This window comes from Staurois parvus, unplaced genomic scaffold (genome assembly GCF_062004578.1).
Source record: "Staurois parvus isolate SC_StPar_1 unplaced genomic scaffold, SC_StPar_1.0 ptg000691l, whole genome shotgun sequence".
In the NCBI taxonomy this organism is placed as follows: Eukaryota; Metazoa; Chordata; class Amphibia; order Anura; family Ranidae; genus Staurois; species Staurois parvus.
Genome location: NW_028318487.1, coordinates 970,001 through 980,000, shown reverse-complemented (window position 1 = coordinate 980,000; position 10,000 = coordinate 970,001). Strand labels below are relative to the sequence as shown.

Below are 10,000 nucleotides of genomic sequence, written 5' to 3'. Positions count from 1 at the left end.
ACTCGCTTTGCTCCAGTGGATTTGCTAGACAAGATGTGAAAAGTTTGACTTGGTGCCAAGGTCATGCTTTAGGAAGGTCATTTGCAAGAGGTCCTAGGTGCACAGGGTTAATACAGCCCCTTCATGTTGCTAAGTGATTCCTAGAGCCCCACGTGTAGAGGACATTTCAAGAGGAAGGACAGGGAAGTCGGTGTCTCTTGTCAGGATGGCCGAGTGGTCTAAGGCGCCAGACTCAAGAGTTCCCTCTTCACATTGCGTGTGTGTTCTGGTCTCCAAATGGAGGCGTGGGTTCAAATCCCACTTCTGACAATCGCATTTACTTTCCTCTACAACCACCGCAACCGCTCAGCTTTTCGGGGCTACCACAGAAACAACACTGCTCAAAACAAGGAAAGGAACACTTTTAAAGCACGTCACATCTCAATGGACAAACGTGGCATGCTGGATATCTGGACTTACATGCTGGAGATCATCTTCTCTGCCTCTGCCAGTGCTCATCCTGTTCCTCCTTGCACAAAGAAGCAGATACCGGTCCTGCTGATGGCTTAAGGACCTTCCACGGCCCTGTCCAGCTCTCCTAGATTAACTGCCTTTCTCCCGGAATCTCCTCCACGCTCGTGAGACTATGCTGGGAGACATAGCAACCCTGCTGGCAATGGCATGTATTGATGTGCCATGCTGGAGGAGTTAGACTGCCTGTGCAACCTCTGTAGGGTCCAGGGATCGCCTCATGCTACCAGTAGTGACACGGACGCTAGCCAAATGCAAAACTAGTGAAAAACGCTCTGAAAAATAAAAAGATGAGCAGGGAAAAAACTGTATGTCAGTGGCCTCCGCCTGTAAAACCATTTCTCTTTTGGGGGTCATCTCATTGTTGCCCGTCCAGTGCACCTGTTGTTGATTTCATTAACACCAAAGCAGCTGAAAGTGATTAACAAAGCCCTGTGCTACTTAACTGACCAGATCAATAGCCCTGGAGTTTCATTGACTTGATACTATACTCTGAGTAAAAAGTTTTCCTTGAATTTTTTGGAGCAGGGTTCATGAAGATCAGAGAGTTTTGAGAGCTTTGCCAGGCCATGCTGTTAAATGTGACACTTGTGCTTGGGCCAAGAATAAATGGAGTGAGAATTTCACAAGTAAGGGCCAGTGGAATTGAAGAGCAACAAAGACACCGACCACGAAGGGACTTGAACCCTCAATCTTCTGATCCGAAGTCAGATGCCTTATCCATTAGGCCACGCGGTCCGCCGCAGCTCTTGCTCAACTTTGTGGCATGCGGACTAGGCCACCGGTTAAGGTTGACCTCTGACCTTTTCCAATACTCGCTTTGCTCCAGTGGATTTGCTAGACAAGATGTGAAAAGTTTGACTTGGTGCCAAGGTCATGCTTTAGGAAGGTCATTTGCAAGAGGTCCTAGGTGCACAGGGTTAATACAGCCCCTTAATGTTGCTACGTGATTCCTAGAGCCCCACGTGTAGAGGACATTTCAAGAGGAAGGACAGGGAAGTCGGTGTCTCTTGTCAGGATGGCCGAGTGGTCTAAGGCGCCAGACTCAAGAGTTCCCTTCTTCACATTGCGTGTGTGTTCTGGTCTCCAAATGGAGGCGTGGGTTCAAATCCCACTTCTGACAATCACATTTACTTTCCTCTACAACCACCGCAACCGCTCAGCTTTTCGGGGCTACCACAGAAACAACACTGCTCAAAACAAGGAAAGGAACACTTTTAAAGCACGTCACATCTCAATGGACAAACGTGGCATGCTGGATATCTGGACTTACATGCTGGAGATCATCTTCTCTGCCTCTGCCAGTGCTCATCCTGTTCCTCCTTGCACAAAGAAGCAGATACCGGTCCTGCTGATGGCTTAAGGACCTTCCACGGCCCTCTCCAGCTCTCCTAGATTAACTGCCTTTCTCCCGGAATCTCCTCCACGCTCGTGAGACTATGCTGGGAGACATAGCAACCCTGCTGGCAATGGCATGTATTGATGTGCCATGCTGGAGGAGTTAGACTGCCTGTGCAACCTCTGTAGGGTCCAGGGATCGCCTCATGCTACCAGTAGTGACACGGACGCTAGCAAAATACAAAACTAGTGAAAAACGCTCTGAAAAATAAAAAGATGAACAGGGAAAAAACTGTATGTCAGTGGCCTCCGCCTGTAAAACCATTTCTCTTTTGGGGGTCATCTCATTGTTGCCCGTCCAGTGCACCTGTTGTTGATTTCATTAACACCAAAGCAGCTGAAAGTGATTAACAAAGCCCTGTGCTACTTAACTGACCAGATCAATAGCCCTGGAGTTTCATTGACTTGATACTATACTCTGAGTAAAAAGTCTTCCTTGAATTTTTTGGAGCAGGGTTCATGAAGATCAGAGAGTTGTGAGAGCTTTGCCAGGCCATGCTGTTAAATGTGACACTTGTGCTTGGGCCAAGAATAAATGGAGTGAGAATTTCACAAGTAAGGGCCAGTGGAATTGAAGAGCAACAAAGACACCGACCACGAAGGGACTTGAACCCTCAATCTTCTGATCCGAAGTCAGACGCCTTATCCATTAGGCCACGCGGTCTGCTGCAGCTCTTGCTCAACTTTGTGGCATGCGGACTAGGCCACCGGTTAAGGTTGACCTCTGACCTTTTCCAATACTCGCTTTGCTCCAGTGGATTTGCTAGACAAGATGTGAAAAGTTTGACTTGGTGCCAAGGTCATGCTTTAGGAAGGTCATTTGCAAGAGGTCCTAGGTGCACAGGGTTAATACAGCCCCTTCATGTTGCTAAGTGATTCCTAGAGCCCCACGTGTAGAGGACATTTCAAGAGGAAGGACAGGGAAGTCGGTGTCTCTTGTCAGGATGGCCGAGTGGTCTAAGGCGCCAGACTCAAGAGTTCCCTCATCACGTTGCGTGTGTGTTCTGGTCTCCAAATGGAGGCGTGGGTTCAAATCCCACTTCTGACAATCACATTTACTTTCCTCTACAACCACCGCAACCGCTCAGCTTTTTGGGGCTACCACAGAAACAACACTGCTCAAAACAAGGAAAGGAACACTTTTAAAGCACGTCACATCTCAATGGACAAACGAGGCATGCTGGATATCTGGACTTACATGCTGGAGATCATCTTCTCTGCCTCTGCCAGTGCTCATCCTGTTCCTCCTTGCACAAAGAAGCAGATACCGGTCCTGCTGATGGCTTAAGGACCTTCCACGGCCCTGTCCAGCTCTCCTAGATTAACTGCCTGTCTCCCGGAATCTCCTCCACGCTCGTGAGACTATGCTGGGAGACATAGCAACCCTGCTGGCAATGGCATGTATTGATGTGCCATGCTGGAGGAGTTAGACTGCCTGTGCAACCTCTGTAGGGTCCAGGGATCGCCTCATGCTACCAGTAGTGACACGGACGCTAGCCAAATGCAAAACTAGTGAAAAACGCTCTGAAAAATAAAAAGATGAGCAGGGAAAAAACTGTATGTCAGTGGCCTCCGCCTGTAAAACCATTTCTCTTTTGGGGGTCATCTCATTGTTGCCCGTCCAGTGCACCTGTTGTTGATTTCATTAACACCAAAGCAGCTGAAAGTGATTAACAAAGCCCTGTGCTACTTAACTGACCAGATCAATAGCCCTGGAGTTTCATTGACTTGATACTATACTCTGAGTAAAAAGTCTTCCTTGAATTTTTTGGAGCAGGGTTCATGAAGATCAGAGAGTTGTGAAAGCTTTGCCAGGCCATGCTGTTAAATGTGACACTTGTGCTTGGGCCAAGAATAAATGGAGTGAGAATTTCACAAGTAAGGGCCAGTGGAATTGAAGAGCAACAAAGACACCGACCACGAAGGGACTTGAACCCTCAATCTTCTGATGCGAAGTCAGACGCCTTATCCATTAGGCCACGCGGTCTGCCGCAGCTCTTGCTCAACTTTGTGGCATGCGGACTAGGCCACCGGTTAAGGTTGACCTCTGACCTTTTCCAATACTCGCTTTGCTCCAGTGGATTTGCTAGACAAGATGTGAAAAGTTTGACTTGGTGCCAAGGTCATGCTTTAGGAAGGTCATTTGCAAGAGGTCCTAGGTGCACAGGGTTAATACAGCCCCTTCATGTTGCTAAGTGATTCCTAGAGCCCCACGTGTAGAGGACATTTCAAGAGGAAGGACAGGGAAGTCGGTGTCTCTTGTCAGGATGGCCGAGTGGTCTAAGGCGCCAGACTCAAGAGATCTCTCTTCACATTGCGTGTGTATTCTGGTCTCCAAATGGAGGCGTGGGTTCAAATCCCACTTCTGACAATCACATTTACTTTCCTCTACAACCACTGCAACTGCTCAGCTTTTCGGGGCTACCACAGAAACAACACTGCTCAAAACAAGGAAAGGAACACTTTTAAAGCACGTCACATCTCAATGGACAAACGTGGCATGCTGGATATCTGGACTTCCATGCTGGAGATCATCTTCTCTGCCTCTGCCAGTGCTCATCCTGTTCCTCCTTGCACAAAGAAGCAGATACCGGTCCTGCTGAAGGCTTAAGGACCTTCCACGGCCCTGTCCAGCTCTCCTAGATTAACTGCCTGTCTCCCGGAATCTCCTCCACGCTCGTGAGACTATGCTGGGAGACATAGCAACCCTGCTGGCAATGGCATGTATTGATGTGCCATGCTGGAGGAGTTAGACTGCCTGTGCAACCTCTGTAGGGTCCAGGGATCGCCTCATGCTACCAGTAGTGACACGGACGCTAGCCAAATGCAAAACTAGTGAAAAACGCTCTGAAAAATAAAAAGATGAGCAGGGAAAAAACTGTATGTCAGTGGCCTCCGCCTGTAAAACCATTTCTCTTTTGGGGGTCATCTCATTGTTGCCCGTCCAGTGCACCTGTTGTTGATTTCATTAACACCAAAGCAGCTGAAAGTGATTAACAAAGCCCTGTGCTACTTAACTGACCAGATCAATAGCCCTGGAGTTTCATTGACTTGATACTATACTCTGAGTAAAAAGTCTTCCTTGAATTTTTTGGAGCAGGGTTCATGAAGATCAGAGAGTTGTGAGAGCTTTGCCAGGCCATGCTGTTAAATGTGACACTTGTGCTTGGGCCAAGAATAAATGGAGTGAGAATTTCACAAGTAAGGGCCAGTGGAATTGAAGAGCAACAAAGACACCGACCACGAAGGGACTTGAACCCTCAATCTTCTGATCCGAAGTCAGACGCCTTATCCATTAGGCCACGCGGTCTGCCGCAGCTCTTGCTCAACTTTGTGGCATGCGGACTAGGCCACCGGTTAAGGTTGACCTCTGACCTTTTCCAATACTCGCTTTGCTCCAGTGGATTTGCTAGACAAGATGTGAAAATTTTGACTTGGTGCCAAGGTCATGCTTTAGGAAGGTCATTTGCAAGAGGTCCTAGGTGCACAGGGTTAATACAGCCCCTTCATGTTGCTAAGTGATTCCTAGAGCCCCACGTGTAGAGGACATTTCAAGAGGAAGGACAGGGAAGTTGGTGTCTCTTGTCAGGATGGCCGAGTGGTCTAAGGCGCCAGACTCAAGAGTTCCCTCTTCACATTGCGTGTGTGTTCTGGTCTCCAAATGGAGGTGTGGGTTCAAATCCCACTTCTGACAATCGCATTTACTTTCCTCTACAACCACCGCAACCGCTCAGCTTTTCGGGGCTACCACAGAAACAACACTGCTCAAAACAAGGAAAGGAACACTTTTAAAGCACGTCACATCTCAATGGACAAACGTGGCATGCTGGAGATAATCATCTCTGCCTCTGCCAGTGCTCATCCTGTTCCTCCTTGCACAAAGAAGCAGATACCGGTCCTGCTGATGGCTTAAGGACCTTCCACGGCCCTGTCCAGCTCTCCTAGATTAACTGCCTGTCTCCCGGAATCTCCTCCACGCTCGTGAGACTATGCTGGGAGACATAGCAACCCTGCTGGCAATGGCATGTATTGATGTGCCATGCTGGAGGAGTTAGACTGCCTGTGCAACCTCTGTAGGGTCCAGGGATCGCCTCATGCTACCAGTAGTGACACGGACGCTAGCCAAATGCAAAACTAGTGAAAAACGCTCTGAAAAATAAAAAGATGAGCAGGGAAAAAACTGTATGTCAGTGGCCTCCGCCTGTAAAACCATTTCTCTTTTGGGGGTCATCTCATTGTTGCCCGTCCAGTGCACCTGTTGTTGATTTCATTAACACCAAAGCAGCTGAAAGTGATTAACAAAGCCCTGTGCTACTTAACTGACCAGATCAATAGCCCTGGAGTTTCATTGACTTGATACTATACTCTGAGTAAAAAGTCTTCCTTGAATTTTTTGGAGCAGGGTTCATGAAGATCAGAGAGTTGTGAAAGCTTTGCCAGGCCATGCTGTTAAATGTGACACTTGTGCTTGGGCCAAGAATAAATGGAGTGAGAATTTCACAAGTAAGGGCCAGTGGAATTGAAGAGCAACAAAGACACCGACCACGAAGGGACTTGAACCCTCAATCTTCTGATCCGAAGTCAGACGCCTTATCCATTAGGCCACGCGGTCTGCCGCAGCTCTTGCTCAACTTTGTGGCATGCGGACTAGGCCACCGGTTAAGGTTGACCTCTGACCTTTTCCAATACTCACTTTGCTCCAGTGGATTTGCTAGACAAGATGTGAAAAGTTTGACTTGGTGCCAAGGTCATGCTTTAGGAAGGTCATTTGCAAGAGGTCCTAGGTGCACAGGGTTAATACAGCCCCTTCATGTTGCTAAGTGATTCCTAGAGCCCCACGTGTAGAGGACATTTCAAGAGGAAGGACAGGGAAGTCGGTGTCTCTTGTCAGGATGGCCGAGTGGTCTAAGGCGCCAGACTCAAGAGATCTCTCTTCACATTGCGTGTGTATTCTGGTCTCCAAATGGAGGCATGGGTTCAAATCCCACTTCTGACAATCACATTTACTTTCCTCTACAACCACTGCAACTGCTCAGCTTTTCGGGGCTACCACAGAAACAACACTGCTCAAAACAAGGAAAGGAACACTTTTAAAGCACGTCACATCTCAATGGACAAACGTGGCATGCTGGATATCTGGACTTACATGCTGGAGATCATCTTCTCTGCCTCTGCCAGTGCTCATCCTGTTCCTCCTTGCACAAAGAAGCAGATACCGGTCCTGCTGATGGCTTAAGGACCTTCCACGGCCCTGTCCAGCTCTCCTAGATTAACTGCCTGTCTCCCGGAATCTCCTCCACGCTCGTGAGACTATGCTGGGAGACATAGCAACCCTGCTGGCAATGGCATGTATTGATGTGCCATGCTGGAGGAGTTAGACTGCCTGTGCAACCTCTGTAGGGTCCAGGGATCGCCTCATGCTACCAGTAGTGACACGGACGCTAGCCAAATGCAAAACTAGTGAAAAACGCTCTGAAAAATAAAAAGATGAGCAGGGAAAAAACTGTATGTCAGTGGCCTCCGCCTGTAAAACCATTTCTCTTTTGGGGGTCATCTCATTGTTGCCCGTCCAGTGCACCTGTTGTTGATTTCATTAACACCAAAGCACCTGAAAGTGATTAACAAAGCCCTGTGCTACTTAACTGACCAGATCAATAGCCCTGGAGTTTCATTGACTTGATACTATACTCTGAGTAAAAAGTCTTCCTTGAATTTTTTGGAGCAGGGTTCATGAAGATCAGAGAGTTGTGAGAGCTTTGCCAGGCCATGCTGTTAAATGTGACACTTGTGCTTGGGCCAAGAATAAATGGAGTGAGAATTTCACAAGTAAGGGCCAGTGGAATTGAAGAGCAACAAAGACACCGACCACGAAGGGACTTGAACCCTCAATCTTCTGATCCGAAGGCAGACGCCTTATCCATTAGGCCACGCGGTCTGCCACAGCTCTTGCTCAACTTTGTGGCATGCGGACTAGGCCACCGGTTAAGGTTGACCTCTGACCTTTTCCAATACTCGCTTTGCTCCAGTGGATTTGCTAGACAAGATGTGAAAATTTTGACTTGGTGCCAAGGTCATGCTTTAGGAAGGTCATTTGCAAGAGGTCCTAGGTGCACAGGGTTAATACAGCCCCTTCATGTTGCTAAGTGATTCCTAGAGCCCCACGTGTAGAGGACATTTCAAGAGGAAGGACAGGAAAGTCGGTGTCTCTTGTCAGGATGGCCGAGTGGTCTAAGGCGCCAGACTCAAGAGTTCCCTCTTCACATTGTGTGTGTGTTCTGGTCTCCAAATGGAGGCGTGGGTTCAAATCCCACTTCTGACAATCACATTTACTTTCCTCTACATCCACCGCAACCGCTCAGCTTTTTGGGGCTACCACAGAAACAACACTGCTCAAAACAAGGAAAGGAACACTTTTAAAGCACGTCACATCTCAATGGACAAACGTGGCATGCTGGATATCTGGACTTACATGCTGGAGATCATCTTCTCTGCCTCTGCCAGTGCTCATCCTGTTCCTCCTTGCACAAAGAAGCAGATACCGGTCCTGCTGATGGCTTAAGGACCTTCCACGGCCCTGTCCAGCTCTCCTAGATTAACTGCCTGTCTCCCGGAATCTCCTCCACGCTCGTGAGACTATGCTGGGAGACATAGCAACCCTGCTGGCAATGGCATGTATTGATGTGCCATGCTGGAGGAGTTAGACTGCCTGTGCAACCTCTGTAGGGTCCAGGGATCGCCTCATGCTACCAGTAGTGACACGGACGCTAGCCAAATGCAAAACTAGTGAAAAACGCTCTGAAAAATAAAAAGATGAGCAGGGAAAAAACTGTATGTCAGTGGCCTCCGCCTGTAAAACCATTTCTCTTTTGGGGGTCATCTCATTGTTGCCCGTCCAGTGCACCTGTTGTTGATTTCATTAACACCAAAGCAGCTGAAAGTGATTAACAAAGCCCTGTGCTACTTAACTGACCAGATCAATAGCCCTGGAGTTTCATTGACTTGATACTATACTCTGAGTAAAAAGTCTTCCTTGAATTTTTTGGAGCAGGGTTCATGAAGATCAGAGAGTTGTGAGAGCTTTGCCAGGCCATGCTGTTAAATGTGACACTTGTGCTTGGGCCAAGAATAAATGGAGTGAGAATTTCACAAGTAAGGGCCAGTGGAATTGAAGAGCAACAAAGACACCGACCACGAAGGGACTTGAACCCTCAATCTTCTGATCCGAAGTCAGACGCCTTATCCATTAGGCCACGCGGTCTGCCGCAGCTCTTGCTCAACATTGTGGCATGCGGACTAGGCCACCGGTTAAGGTTGACCTCTGACCTTTTCCAATACTCGCTTTGCTCCAGTGGATTTGCTAGACAAGATGTGAAAAGTTTGACTTGGTGCCAAGGTCATGCTTTAGGAAGGTCATTTGCAAGAGGTCCTAGGTGCACAGGGTTAATACAGCCCCTTCATGTTGCTAAGTGATTCCTAGAGCCCCACGTGTAGAGAACATTTCAAGAGGAAGGACAGGGAAGTCGGTGTCTCTTGTCAGGATGGCCGAGTGGTCTAAGGCGCCAGACTCAAGAGTTCCCTTCTTCACATTGTGTGTGTGTTCTGGTCTCCAAATGGAGGCGTGGGTTCAAATCCCTCTTCTGACAATCAAATTTACTTTCCTCTACAACCACCTCAACCGCTCAGCTTTTCGGGGCTACCACAGAAACAACACTGCTCAAAACAAGGAAAGGAACACTTTTAAAGCACGTCACATCTCAATGGACAAACGTGGCATGCTGGAGATCATCTTCTCTGCCTCTGCCAGTGCTCATCCTGTTCCTCCTTGCACAAAGAAGCAGATACCGCTCCTGCTGATGGCTTAAGGACCTTCCACGGCCCTGTCCAGCTCTCCTAGATTAACTGCCTGTCTCCCGGAATCTCCTCCACGCTCGTGAGACTATGCTGGGAGACATAGCAACCCTGCTGGCAATGGCATGTATTGATGTGCCATGCTGGAGGAGTTAGACTGCCTGTGCAACCTCTGTAGGGTCCAGGGATCGCCTCATGCTACCAGTAGTGACACGGACGCTAGCCAAATGCAAAACTAGTGAAA

General features: G+C 48.3%; 15 non-coding genes across 15 annotated transcripts; 8 read left to right on the top strand and 7 right to left on the bottom strand.

Annotated features, from left to right (window-relative positions):
- The first annotated feature begins 199 nt into the window (after positions 1-199).
- TRNAL-CAA (transfer RNA leucine (anticodon CAA)) lies at positions 200-309 on the top strand. The gene is made up of 2 exons: positions 200-237; positions 264-309. It is a non-coding gene; the product is annotated as a tRNA-Leu (tRNA).
- An 866-nt stretch (positions 310-1,175) lies between these two features.
- Positions 1,176-1,248, bottom strand: TRNAR-UCG (transfer RNA arginine (anticodon UCG)). The gene has a single exon. It is a non-coding gene; the product is annotated as a tRNA-Arg (tRNA).
- Positions 1,249-1,522: 274 nt separating this feature from the next.
- TRNAL-CAA (transfer RNA leucine (anticodon CAA)) lies at positions 1,523-1,633 on the top strand. Its single transcript has 2 exons — positions 1,523-1,560; positions 1,588-1,633. It is a non-coding gene; the product is annotated as a tRNA-Leu (tRNA).
- An 866-nt stretch (positions 1,634-2,499) lies between these two features.
- On the bottom strand, positions 2,500-2,572 carry TRNAR-UCG (transfer RNA arginine (anticodon UCG)). Its single transcript has one exon. It is a non-coding gene; the product is annotated as a tRNA-Arg (tRNA).
- A 274-nt stretch (positions 2,573-2,846) lies between these two features.
- Positions 2,847-2,956, top strand: TRNAL-CAA (transfer RNA leucine (anticodon CAA)). The gene is made up of 2 exons: positions 2,847-2,884; positions 2,911-2,956. It is a non-coding gene; the product is annotated as a tRNA-Leu (tRNA).
- Positions 2,957-3,822: 866 nt separating this feature from the next.
- TRNAR-UCG (transfer RNA arginine (anticodon UCG)) lies at positions 3,823-3,895 on the bottom strand. Its single transcript has one exon. It is a non-coding gene; the product is annotated as a tRNA-Arg (tRNA).
- Positions 3,896-4,169: 274 nt separating this feature from the next.
- TRNAL-CAA (transfer RNA leucine (anticodon CAA)) lies at positions 4,170-4,279 on the top strand. Its single transcript has 2 exons — positions 4,170-4,207; positions 4,234-4,279. It is a non-coding gene; the product is annotated as a tRNA-Leu (tRNA).
- Positions 4,280-5,145: 866 nt separating this feature from the next.
- On the bottom strand, positions 5,146-5,218 carry TRNAR-UCG (transfer RNA arginine (anticodon UCG)). The gene has a single exon. It is a non-coding gene; the product is annotated as a tRNA-Arg (tRNA).
- A 274-nt stretch (positions 5,219-5,492) lies between these two features.
- Positions 5,493-5,602, top strand: TRNAL-CAA (transfer RNA leucine (anticodon CAA)). Its single transcript has 2 exons — positions 5,493-5,530; positions 5,557-5,602. It is a non-coding gene; the product is annotated as a tRNA-Leu (tRNA).
- Positions 5,603-6,447: 845 nt separating this feature from the next.
- On the bottom strand, positions 6,448-6,520 carry TRNAR-UCG (transfer RNA arginine (anticodon UCG)). The gene has a single exon. It is a non-coding gene; the product is annotated as a tRNA-Arg (tRNA).
- A 274-nt stretch (positions 6,521-6,794) lies between these two features.
- TRNAL-CAA (transfer RNA leucine (anticodon CAA)) lies at positions 6,795-6,904 on the top strand. The gene is made up of 2 exons: positions 6,795-6,832; positions 6,859-6,904. It is a non-coding gene; the product is annotated as a tRNA-Leu (tRNA).
- An 866-nt stretch (positions 6,905-7,770) lies between these two features.
- TRNAR-UCG (transfer RNA arginine (anticodon UCG)) lies at positions 7,771-7,843 on the bottom strand. The gene has a single exon. It is a non-coding gene; the product is annotated as a tRNA-Arg (tRNA).
- A 274-nt stretch (positions 7,844-8,117) lies between these two features.
- Positions 8,118-8,227, top strand: TRNAL-CAA (transfer RNA leucine (anticodon CAA)). The gene is made up of 2 exons: positions 8,118-8,155; positions 8,182-8,227. It is a non-coding gene; the product is annotated as a tRNA-Leu (tRNA).
- An 866-nt stretch (positions 8,228-9,093) lies between these two features.
- Positions 9,094-9,166, bottom strand: TRNAR-UCG (transfer RNA arginine (anticodon UCG)). Its single transcript has one exon. It is a non-coding gene; the product is annotated as a tRNA-Arg (tRNA).
- Positions 9,167-9,440: 274 nt separating this feature from the next.
- On the top strand, positions 9,441-9,551 carry TRNAL-CAA (transfer RNA leucine (anticodon CAA)). Its single transcript has 2 exons — positions 9,441-9,478; positions 9,506-9,551. It is a non-coding gene; the product is annotated as a tRNA-Leu (tRNA).
- The last annotated feature ends 449 nt before the right edge of the window (positions 9,552-10,000 follow it).